This window comes from Mustela putorius, unplaced genomic scaffold (genome assembly GCF_011764305.1).
Source record: "Mustela putorius furo isolate JIRA1106 unplaced genomic scaffold, ASM1176430v1.1 tig00000281_pilon_pilon_pilon, whole genome shotgun sequence".
Classification (NCBI taxonomy): Eukaryota; Metazoa; Chordata; class Mammalia; order Carnivora; family Mustelidae; genus Mustela; species Mustela putorius.
In genome coordinates, this window is record NW_025421343.1 from 16,504,257 (window position 1) to 16,516,537 (window position 12,281).

Genomic DNA, 12,281 nt, shown 5'->3' on the forward strand with positions numbered 1-12,281 from the left:
AAGAACATCCAGCCAAGACCAAGCTCACCAATCAAGGAAAACAGCAGAACTCTAGAGCTAGGGGAAAGCAATGCATGGAATTCATGGCTTTCTCCCCATGATTCTTCAGTCTTGCAAAGTTAAATTAAATTTTTTTAATTTTATTTTTTTCTTATTCTAATTTTTTAACTTTTCCTTTTTCTTTTTCCTCTTTTAACATTTTTTAGCTAGTTTATCTAAACAATATCTTTCTTTTAAAAATCTTTTTAAACCTTCATTATTATAGTCATATTTTATCCTTCATATTATTTAACATTATTTTTTATATATATATAGGGATTTTTTTTTTCTAAAAATTGTGGGATACAATTTCTTCTAATAGATCAAAATATACCCTAAATCTAGCACAGGGCTTTGTTCTAGTCTCCAGCTGAGCATAGTCTCTCCACTTTTTTTTTCTTTCTTTTCCCAAAAAACTTACCTTATCAATTCCTTTTTTAGAATTTTTTTAAAATTTTCATCTTTACAGTCATATTCCATCCCCCTGTCTTGTTCACCCTTATTTTTGAATACATATTTTTCTTTTTTTTTTTTTATTTTGGGAGGTAGTTTCTTCTAAGAGACCAAAATATACCCAAAATCAAGTGGGTAGCTCTGTTTTATTCACCAGTCCAATATATATATATATATATATATATATACATATATATATATTAAAATTTATTTATATATATATTTATAAAAAAAAATTTTCCTTTCTTTTTACCCCCCTTCTTCTCCCCCTGATTTGGGATCTCTTCTGACTTGGTTAGTGTAAATTTTTCTGGGGTCTTTGCCATCCTTTTAGTATTTTATTCTCTCGTTCATATATTTTTATCTGGATAAAATGATAAGAGAGAAAAACTCACCACAAAAAAAAAAAAAAAAGAAAAGAAAAAGAGGCAGTACCAAAGGCTAGGGACATAATCAATACAGACATTGGTAATATGTCAGATCTAGAGTTCAGAATGATGATTCTCAAGCTGCTAGCTGGGCTCGAAAAAGACATGGAAGATATTAGAGAAACCCTGCCTAGATAAATAAAAGCCCTTTCTGGAGAAATAAAAAAACTAAAATCTAACCAAGCTGAAATCAAAAAAGCTATTAATGAGGTGCAATAAAAAATGGAGGCTCTTACTGCTAGGATTAATGAAGCAGAAGAGAGAATTAGTGACATAGAAGACCAAATGATGGAGTAAAAAGAAGCTGAGCAAAAGAGAGACAACTACTGGACCACGAAGGGAGAATTCAAGAGATAAGCAATACCATAAGACAAAACAATATTAGAAAAATTGGGATCCCAAGAAGAAAGAGAGAGAAGGTAAAAGGTATACTGGAGCAAAATATAGTAGAGAATTTCCCTAATATGGCAATGAGAACAAGCATCAAACTCCAGGAGCCACAGAGAACTCCTCTCAAAATCAATAAAAATAGGTCCACACCCCATCATCTAATAGTAAAACTTACAAGTCTTATTGACAAAGAGAAAATCCTGAAAGCAGCTCGGGACAAGAAGTCTGTAACATACAATGGTAAAAATATTAGAATGGCAGCATACTTATCCACAGAGATCTAGCAGGCCAAAAAAACTGGCATGATATATTCAGAGCACTAAATGAGAAAAATATACAGCCAAGAATACTATATCCATCTGGGCTATCACTGAAAATAGAAGGAGAGATAAAAGGCTTCCAGGACAAACAAAAACTAAATAATTTGCAAACACCAAACCAGCCCTACAAGAAATATTGAAAGGGGTCCTCTAAGCAAAGAGAGAGCCTAAAAGTAGTAGACCAGAAAGGAAGAGAGACAATATACAGTAACATTAACCTTATAAACAATACAATGGCACTAAATTCATATCTCTCAATAGTTACACTGAATTAAATGGGCTAAATGCCCCAATCAAAAGACACAGGGTATCAGAATGGATAAAAAAACAAAACCCATCAATATGCTGTCTACAAGAAACTCATTTTAGACCCAAAGACACCTCCAGATTTAAAGTGAGGGTGTGGAAACATGGTAAACAATTTACCATGCTAATGGACATCAAAAGAAAGCTGGGGTGGCAATCCTTACATCAGCTAAATTAGATTTTAAGCCAAAGACTATAATAAGAGATGAGGAAGGGTATTATATCATACTCAAAGGGTCTGTCCAACAAGAAGATCTAACAATTTTAAATATCTATGCCCCTAACATGGGAGCAGCCAATTACATAAACCAATTAATAACAAAATCAAAGAAACACATTGACAATAATACAATAATAATAGGAGACTTTTATACCTCCCTCACTGAAATGGACAGATCAACCAAGCAAAAGATCAACAAGGAAATAAAGGCCTTAAATGACACACTGGACCAGATGGACATCACAGATATCTTCAGAACATTCCATCCCAAAGCAACAGAATACACATTGTTCTCTAGCGCACATTGAACATTCTCCAGAATAGATCACATCCTGGGTCACAAAACAGCTCTACCAAAAGATTGGGATCATTCCCTGCATATTTTCAGACCAGAATGCTCTGAAGCTAGAACTCAATCACAAGAGGAAAGTCATAAAGAACTCAAATAGATGGAGGCTAAAGAATATCCTACTAAAGAATGAATATATCAACCAGGAAATTAAAGAAGAATTGAAAAAATTTATGAAAATAAATGATAATGAAAACACAACTGCTCAAAATATGTGGGACACAGCAAAGGTGGTCCTGAGAGGAAAGTATATAGCCATACAAGCCTTTCTCAAGAAACAAGAAAGCTATGCAACTTAACCCTACACCTAAAGGAGCTGGAGAAAGTACAGCAAAGAAAGCCTAAACCCAGAAGGAGAGGAGAAATAATCAATATCAGAGCAGAAATCAATGAAAGAAAAACCAAAAGAGAACAGTAGAACAAATCAATGAAACTAAAAGCTTGTTCTTTGAAAGAATTAATAAGATTGATAAACCCCTGGCCAGACTTAACAAAAAGAAAAGAGAAAGGACCCAAATAAATAAAATCATGAATGAAAGAGGAGAGATCACAACCAACACCAAAGAAATACAAACAATTATAAGAACATATAAGCAACTATATGCCAGAAAACTATTTGGGAAAAAAGGATGCATTCCTAGAGACATGTAAACTACCAAAACTGAACCAGGAAGAACTAGAAAACCTGAACAGACCCTAACCAGTAAGGAGATGGAAGCAGTAATCAAACATCTCCCAACAAAAAAGAGCCCAGGGCCAGATGGCTTCCCAGGGGAATTCTACCAAACATTAAAGAAAAATTAATACCTATTCTCCTGAAACTGTTCCCAAAAAATAGAAATGAAAGAAAAACTTCCAAACTCAATTTTATGAGGCCAGCATTACCTTGATCCCAAAACCATCAAAGACCCATCAAAAAAGAGAATTACAGACCAATATCCTTGATGAACATAGATGTGAAAATTCTCACCAAAATATTAGCCAATAGGACCCAACAGTACATTAAAAGGATTATTCACCACAATCAAGTGGGATTTATTCCTGGGCTGCAAGGTTGGTTCAACATCCACAAATCAATCAATGTGATACAATACATTAATAAAAGAAAGAACAAGAACCATTTTATACTCTCAATAGATGCTAAAAAAGCATTTGACAAAGTACAGCATCATTTCTTGATCAAAACTCTTCAAAGTGTAGGTGTACATACCTCAATCTCATCAAAGCCATCTATGAAAAACCACAGCAAATATCATTCTCAATGGGGAAAAACTGAGAGCTTTTCCCCTAAGGGCAGGAACATGGCAGGGATGTCCATTATCACCACTGCTATTCAACATAGTACTAGAAGTCCTAGCCTCAGCAATCAGACAACATAAAGAAATTAAAGGGATCTGAATCAGCAAAGAAGTCAAACTTTCACTCTTTGCAGATGATATGATACTTTATGTGGAAAACCCAAAAGACTCCACTCCAAAACTGCTAGAACTCGTACAGGAATTCAGTGAAGTGTCAGGATATAAAATCAATGCACAGAAATCAGTTGCATTTCTATACACCAACAAGAAGACAGAAGAAAGAGAAATTAAGGAGTTGATCCCATTTACAATTGCACTCAAAACCATACGATACCTAGGAATAAACCTAACTAAAGAGGCAAAGAATCTGTACTTAGAAAACTATAAAGTACTCATGTAAGAAATTGAGGAAGACACAAAGAAATGGAAAAACGTTCCATGCTCATGGATTGGAAGAACAAATATTGTGAAAATGTCTATGCTACCTAAAGCAAGCTGGTGCAACCACTCTGGAAAGCAGCATAGAGGTTTCTCCAAAAGTTGAAAATAGAGCTACCCTATGACCCAGCAATCACACTACTGGGTATTTACCCTAAAGATACAAATGTAGTAATCCGAAGGGGCACGTGCACCCAAATGTTTATAGCAGCAATGTCCACAATAGCCAAACTACGGAAAGAGCCTAGATGTCCATCAACAGATGAATGGAAAAAGAAGATGAATGGAAGAAGAAGATGTGAGATAGATAGATAGATTTATCTATCTTATATATATATATACACACACACACACACACACACAATGGAATACTATGCAGCCATCAAAAGAAATGAAATCTTGCCATTTGCAATGATGTGGATAGAACTAGAGGGTATTATGCTGAGCAAAATAAGTCAATCAGAGAAAGGCAATTATCATATGATCCCCCTGATATGAGGAATTTGAGAGGCAGAATGGGGAGTTTTGGGGGTAGGTTTGGGGGGTAGGGAAGGAAAAAAATGAAACAAGATGGGATCAGGAGGGAGACAAACCATAAGAGACTCTTAATCTCACAAAACAAACTGAGGGTTGCTGGGGGAGTACGGTATGGGGAGGGTGATTGGGTTATGGACATTGGGGAGGGTATGTGATATGGAGAGTGCTGTGAACTGTGTAAGTCTGACAATTCACAGACCTGCACCCCCTGGAGCAAATACATTATATATTAATAAAAATAATTTTTAAAAAACGTTAAGCAAATCTCTCAGAAAGTAATGCAAAAGGATAAAGACAGAATTGAATCAGTGAGAATATTAGAGGACAGGTCCAGGAAACTCTGAAGTCAAAAACAAGAGATTCCAGAGAAAAGGAAAGATAGAAAAAACTGAGAGAAAAGGCACTTGATCAAATAATTCATAAAATTTTCAGAACTTGAAAAACAAGTATTTCCAGGTGGTAATGTTCCCATTGAGTATCTAGCATAATGAATGAAAAAACACCCACCCAATGAGATTTCAGAACACTGGAGATAAAGAGATAATCCTACAATATTCCAGATAGAAAGCAACAGTCACATGGAAATAATTGAGCATTTGAATGGCATAAGACTTATCAGAAGCAATATTGGAGACTAGAAGAAAATTGAGCAATGCCTTCAAAATCCTAAAGGAAAACTAATTTCAGCCTAGAATTATTATCCAACCAAACATTAGCCTGTCTCTGTGTGGGTGTGTATGCCCACATATGTGCCCATGCACACACATATGAAGCAAATATGACAAAACACTGAGGATTCTTGGTTTGGGAAGATGGCTATGCAGATGTTCATTGTGCCATTCTTTAGAACTATCTGTATGTTTGAAAATTTTCATGATGATAATGGATGAGGAATGGACAGAAGGGAGAAGAACACAATTTCATACCTAATTCAGAGTTTCTTTCCTTCCCCTGTTCAGCCTAATCTATAGCTCTGGGAAGGGAAAAATAACTATTTCTTTACTCTTTCCTCCTTCCCCTCTATTGTCTGCCCTTTCTCCCCTGACTTGGAACCTAGGAAGAGGCAGTGGGAACGGGGGAAAGTCTTCCATCCCTGGTGTTTGCCAGAGGAAACCAAACCTCTCCACAGAGTGGGAGTACCCTAGGTGGTACTGGTGCTTGCATACGATTTGTCCAAGCAGGTCCGATGAGAGGGTGGGGCAAGCATCAGGAAGTCATTCACTGACATGAACTGATCTGTATGCAGGGATGGGAGAACCTGCAGAGGAATCAGCCCTGAGAAAACAGCATGGCATCCTTCTTTAGTTGATGCTTTTGCTCAGGCAGAAGAAATCATGGAGAAAGGGGCTTGTAGGAGTTATTTCACCAGATTCTGTGAGCTACGGATGTAAAAGCACCCAGGACACAGAGGGAAGCAGTTAATGTGTTCTTTACTCTTTAGCACAAATGCAGATAGCTTCAATACTTGTATACATACACAGCCTCTCTGGGAGAGAGAGGCCTCTGGTGTGGACACCAGCCTTCTCTGTTGGTCCCAGCACCAAGCCAGTGCTGTGCTCTCTCAGCATCTCAGGCTGCTCTCACCAAGAGCAGGGGTAGTACCATGTGGGAACTGGAGCTGCCAGACTGATTTATATGTGAGATAGCATCAAAGGACTCTAAGATAAGCAAGGTAAGATTTGCAGGGTGAGCCTCCAAGTTCCTGGTTAAAAGGGAACAGGAGCTAAGGAAGCTTGAATGAACTATTATTACAATTCCTTTATACCCAGATAGTTGTGAGGCCTAGAGAGTCTTTGTTTTTCTACAAATAGTCTGGTAACATAAAAAAAAAAAAAAACTGCACAAATTAAAGGTATACAATTTGATCATTGTGACATAGGCATACACCAGTGAAACTATCATCACACTCATGATAATGAACATACACATTACCCCCAAAAGTTTCCTCAAAAAAAAAAACGTTTCTTCCTACCCCTTTATAACCTTCCCTCCTCCTCCCTGCACACTAACACAAGACAACTACCGAAGCTTTCTGTCCCACAAATGAGTTTGCATTTTCTAGAACTTTATGAAATCATATACATTGTAGCCTTTCATGCCTGGCTTCTTTGAGCATAATTATTTTGAGATTCATCCATATTGTTGTATGTATCATTAGTCCATTCCTTTTCATTGCTGAATAATATTCCATTGTATGAATGTACCATACTTTGTTTATTCATTCACTTGTTGATGACATTGCATTGTTTCCATTTTTAGTAATGACAAATAATGTTGCTATGAATATTCCTGTAGGAATACTGGTAGAAACCCACGCTTTTATTCCATGCGGGTAGATAAAAACCTGGTAGTGGAAGGGCTAGATCATACGGTAGTTACATGTTTGGCTTTTTATGAACCTGTCAAATTGTTCCCCAAAGTGTTTGTACCATTTTGCATTCCCATCAGCAGTGTATAAAAGTCCTATTTCTTCACCATCACCATCAATGCTTGGTAGGGTCAGTCTTTTTCTTTTTAGACATTCTTATAGGTGATAATGAGGCCCAGAGAGTCTAGGGTTACATTGGTATCTTCTTCAGCACCCAGAACAATGCTGATCATAGAGAAAATACTTGTTGCTTGATTGATGAGTCTTTTTACAGTAAATAGAATTAGTTACAAGTTGGTTTGGCCTGGTCTTGCCTCTGGAGACAAGGTTGTGACAAAGTTGCTGAGGATTTAAAAAAAGAAAAATCTGGTTCACCACTGCTCCACTGGAGATCAACTAAGACCCAATCCACAAGAAGTAGAAAGGCCAAACCACACTGCCTTTACACCAAAGTATTTGAAAGTCTACCATATTTCAGGAGGGCCCTGGATACACGGACCCTGCACTGCTCAGAGTAACTAGCTCAATGAGGCGTCGAAAAAGCAAGCAATGTGAGGAGCAGTTAGAGAAGGCTTAGGGGAGCATATAACAGATGTCATCACATTGCTGAGATGCTCTCCTGCAGTATCAGAACATCTATGCATCTTTGAGAGCATATTTTGGATAAACAGAAGGGACTCAGTGTAGCTCATAGCTTTTGGTCCACCAGAGGAAGAACATTCTAATGACAGAGATTTCCAGCTGTAGAGTGGGCTGCTTCACAAAGATACAAGTGTCTCATTTCTCAAATCACCCTCATCTTTGCAGGAACACAACAGAAGTTACTCCTACCCTGAGGAAGAGAAAGGACTAGGAAAACAGCACCCAAATTCTAAAAGGTAGAAGATCAGGCACATATTAGGAGTTTTCTAAAGACTTTGATTGATGAAAAATGAATGAGTGAGGACAGAAAATGCTAAATTAGACGTAAGAAAGAATGCACCGAAGCAACCCAGTGGATGGTGATAAAGTAATGAGTCCCAGAGTCTAGCTCAATTAGAGTGGTGAGAGTTGGGTTGGAAGATTTCCCAGAATATTAAGTAACACTTTGCATGAGGCCAGTTCAGCTGGGGAGAGATAAACTTTGGAAGAACTTTATATAAGGGTCTGCTACCCAAAAAGCCACCAAGTTATCCAATATAAAGAGAAGCTTACCTCCCAATCTGCCAACTTCAGAAGTCCAGAAGAAGTCTGAAGTCCAATTCCTAAGAACTGAAGGCCAGAGGAAGATCACTTTATAAAATTTCCTTTTTTTTTTTTAAAGATTTTATTTATTTGTCAGAGAGAGAGAGGACAAGCAGGAGGAGCAGCAGGCAGAGAAAAAAGCAGACTGAGTGGGGACTGAGCAGGGAACCCAATGCTGGACTTGATCCCAGGATCCTGGGATCATGACCTGAGGCGAAGGCAGACACTTAACTGACGGAGCCACCCAGGCGTCCCTCTTTATAAAATTTTCATAGAAAATTGGGAAAGACATTTTTTAATGTTTTAAATGTTTTTTAATGTTTTGCAACATGTTTTAAATGTTGCAACTGAGGAAGAGATGGAACTAGGAAAACAGCACCCAAATTCTAAATAGTCTATGGTCAGACACATACTAGGAGTTTTCTAAAGACTTCATTTAATGAAACTGAAGAGTGAGGACAGAAAATGCTAAATTAGACTTTAATGGAGAATGACAAAAGTAGTATGTGTTTGTTGTAGAAATTTTTAAAAATAAAATTACAAATAAGAAAATTAAAAACATCTGTGACCCCACTACCAAAATATTTCTATCATTTACATACTGGTAGATACAGAGTCAGTCTTTTTTGTTTTTATAAAATGGAATCATAATACAGATAGTCCTCAGTAACCAAAATGCAGACCAAAATGGAAAAATACGTATTTACTTCATTTGTGTCTATCAGTTTACATTATTATTTTATGAAGAGCTCTTAAAAGCTAACAATAAAAGCTGAACTCCTTCAATAAAAAAGGTAAAAGTCATTAACAGAAAATTAATGAAATGTTTTTAAAGCGAAAATAGCCAGCACTGGTCAAAGTGTGGGAAAGTGAGCACTTCCATACAAGGCTGGTAGGAGCATAAAGGGCCACAGCCTTCCAGGAGGGCAATTTGGCAATAGAGTGCCATAAACCATTGGACCCTGAATTCCACTTTTAGAAATTCATCCTAAGGAAATTTCTCTCCAGGATTAGATAAATTTGCCTCTATTTTCTTTTGTTCATTTTATGATGTCACTTTTCTTTATGTTTAAGCCTTTTATTTATTTGGAATTTAATTTGTATGAAGTAGAGAATGTAACTTTTTAATTTTTTCTTTTTCTAAATGGCTTATTGGTTCCCAAACACTACTTACTAATCAATCCACACTTGCCCCTTCTGATTTTAAATACTGGAGTTTGACTTTAAAATGTAATCTGCTACCTCTCAGACAACATTTGAGGAAATCCTGTTCCCTCCCTCAAATCTATGAGAGGATGAATACGTCACTTCCCTCTTTTTACTTTGTTTCTAAGAATTTCTTCTTTCCAAACTCTGCAAGGCCACTATAAAAATTTCCAGGGCCTAAGGAGAAAGCAGAACTAACTAATATGGGGAAATCTAGGAAATACTTACCTATTCAGTTCAGTCCATCCTATATGATGACTCAAACTCTCTACAGCCTAAATCATCATTTTCCTCCCCAAACTATTTCCTCCTCCCGAGTTCTTTATCATCTTGATGTCATCCTAGCGTCCCTCTTTCTACTCTCCTGCACACCCAGGACATATCGCATTAGTTCTTCCTTCCCTGCATGGGCCTTTCATGTCCATTTCCACTGTAGCATCCCATGTCTGTTTCCCTCAGCCCTGGCTCTCCCGCCTTTCACCAGGAGGAGCAGACCAATCTCGTGGTTTCACTCACTTCCTGGCCTAATCCATTAAACTCACCACAGTGAGGCTCCTACATCATATCATTGCTCTGCTTGAAACACTCCAGGTGTTCCTCATTGCTCATAAATGAAAGTTCAGACATTACACAAGGCAAGGCCCACTACAATTTGGTCCTACCCCACCTACCTCTCCAATCTTTTCTCCTTATTCTGACACAGCACTCTGTCTCTTAAATACTCTGCCAAATGTTTCTTTCCTCTTCTATCTCTAGTCTGAACTAGATTTAAGGTGTTTATTCAAGGGGCACAGGGTGGCATAGTTAAGTAAGCATCCGACTCTTGGTTTCAGCTCAAGTCATGATCTCAGGATCATGGGATCAAGAGCCCTGGCAGGCTCTGTGCTCAGCATGGAGTCTGCTTAAGACTCTTTCTCCCTCTCCCTCTGCCCCTCCTCCTCCAAAATAAATAAATACATTTTTTAAAGGATATTTATTCAAGTATTGAATAAAGTGTTATACTGCCCAGTCTTAATTTTTTTAATTTTAAATTTCATTGCAGCTTAATGCCCATGTATTTGCTTTTCTCCATGGACCAGAAGCCCAGGCCCAAAGTAAAGCCCTGCTTTTTCCAAGCTCTTCTTTTAAAAGACATAAATATGTGGGGCACCTGGGTGGCTCAGTGCTTAAGCCTCTGCCTTCGGCTCAGGTCATGATCTCAGGGTCCTGGGATTGAGCCCCACATCCTGCTCTCTGCTCAGCAGGGAGCCTGCTTCCTCCTCCCTCCCTCTCTCTCTCTCTCTCTGCCTAACTCTCTGCCTACTTGTGATCTCGGTCTGTCAAATAAATTTTTAAAAAATTTTTTAAATAAAATAAAAGACATAAATATGTCTGTAAGTTGTACCATATTAGGTCCTGGAAATTTTACATCAAATAGTTTACCAGATCACTTTCCTCCAAGTCAAGAAAGATCTGGGAACAGAACAGGACACTGGTGACTGAAAAGAAAGTGCTGAAACAAGGTCAGAAGAAGCTAGAAGGAGCAACAAGTCATGCCACATGAGAGCCCACCATGATGCGGCTGCACTGGAAAGGGTGTGACACACCAGCTGCATCTCCATGCGGATGGACGAGGCAGTCAGCTCTCCACTCCCAGGACACCACATTCTACATTTCCTCCTGACAAGCAGGTCTTCTGCTTCCCAGTTGCCCTGACTGCCATCCCTGGATGCACAGCTCTGACTGGTGGGGGTGCCTCACCTCCACACCCTCTCCTGGGCCTCGTGCCCACTGCCAAGACTCCATGCCTTAGCCTGTTGACTCTTCCAAGTTTCAAATCCATACATGCAACTCCCATGGGATTTTCTTCATGGGATCCTCACAGTCCACTCCACTTTCTCCGATTCTGCCAGCATTTCTCTCAGAATATGGTACTTCGGTATTCCTGACTGCTGCTTCCAGAATATGTACAACTCAAATATCTCATCTGTCTAAGGGACTGCACTTTTTGTTGACTTGTCTATCTTCCTCATGCCCTATTTCTAACCAATCACCAAATCCTAATGATTTGACCCTTCTAATAATTCAAATGCATCCACTTCTCTCCGTCTCCACAGCCACCACACAAGTCCAAAGCCATCATCATTTCTCACCCAGACAATTCATTAACCTTCTTCCCACTGTCTCTCCTCTTTAGAATCCAGACAGATCTTTTAAAAACACAAAACTAATTTTGCCAATCGCTTGCTTAACACACTTCAAAACTGCCTTCAGGATATATCCAGTGTCCTTAACCTGTTCGCAGGGTTGCCCATGACCTGGCCATGTCCACCTCTTCAGCCGTATTTCCTGCCACTTTGCTCTTCAGTCCCTGGGCTTCTGCCACCCTGGCCCTTTTAAGTTTCAGAAGGATACCAAAGTCCTTCTAGCTTTCAGGCCTATGCACCTGCTGTTCCCATTGCCCAAGACACTAACCTCTTTTCTCACATCTACCCACACCTTCATCTGGATAAATCTTACCCTTCTCATCCATGATGCTGCCTTCTCAGAGAGACTTTCCATGACCTTTCAGACTAGATTAGGTTTTCCTCCCTCCCCCCTCCCACTTCCCTTGCATATATCTCCAGAGCATCTCACACTACCACTTTCTTCAAAATTGCAACTATGATCATGCGTGCCTCTCCATCAGCAGAGATACAACTTGCATTCTACTTAGAATTCCTTTA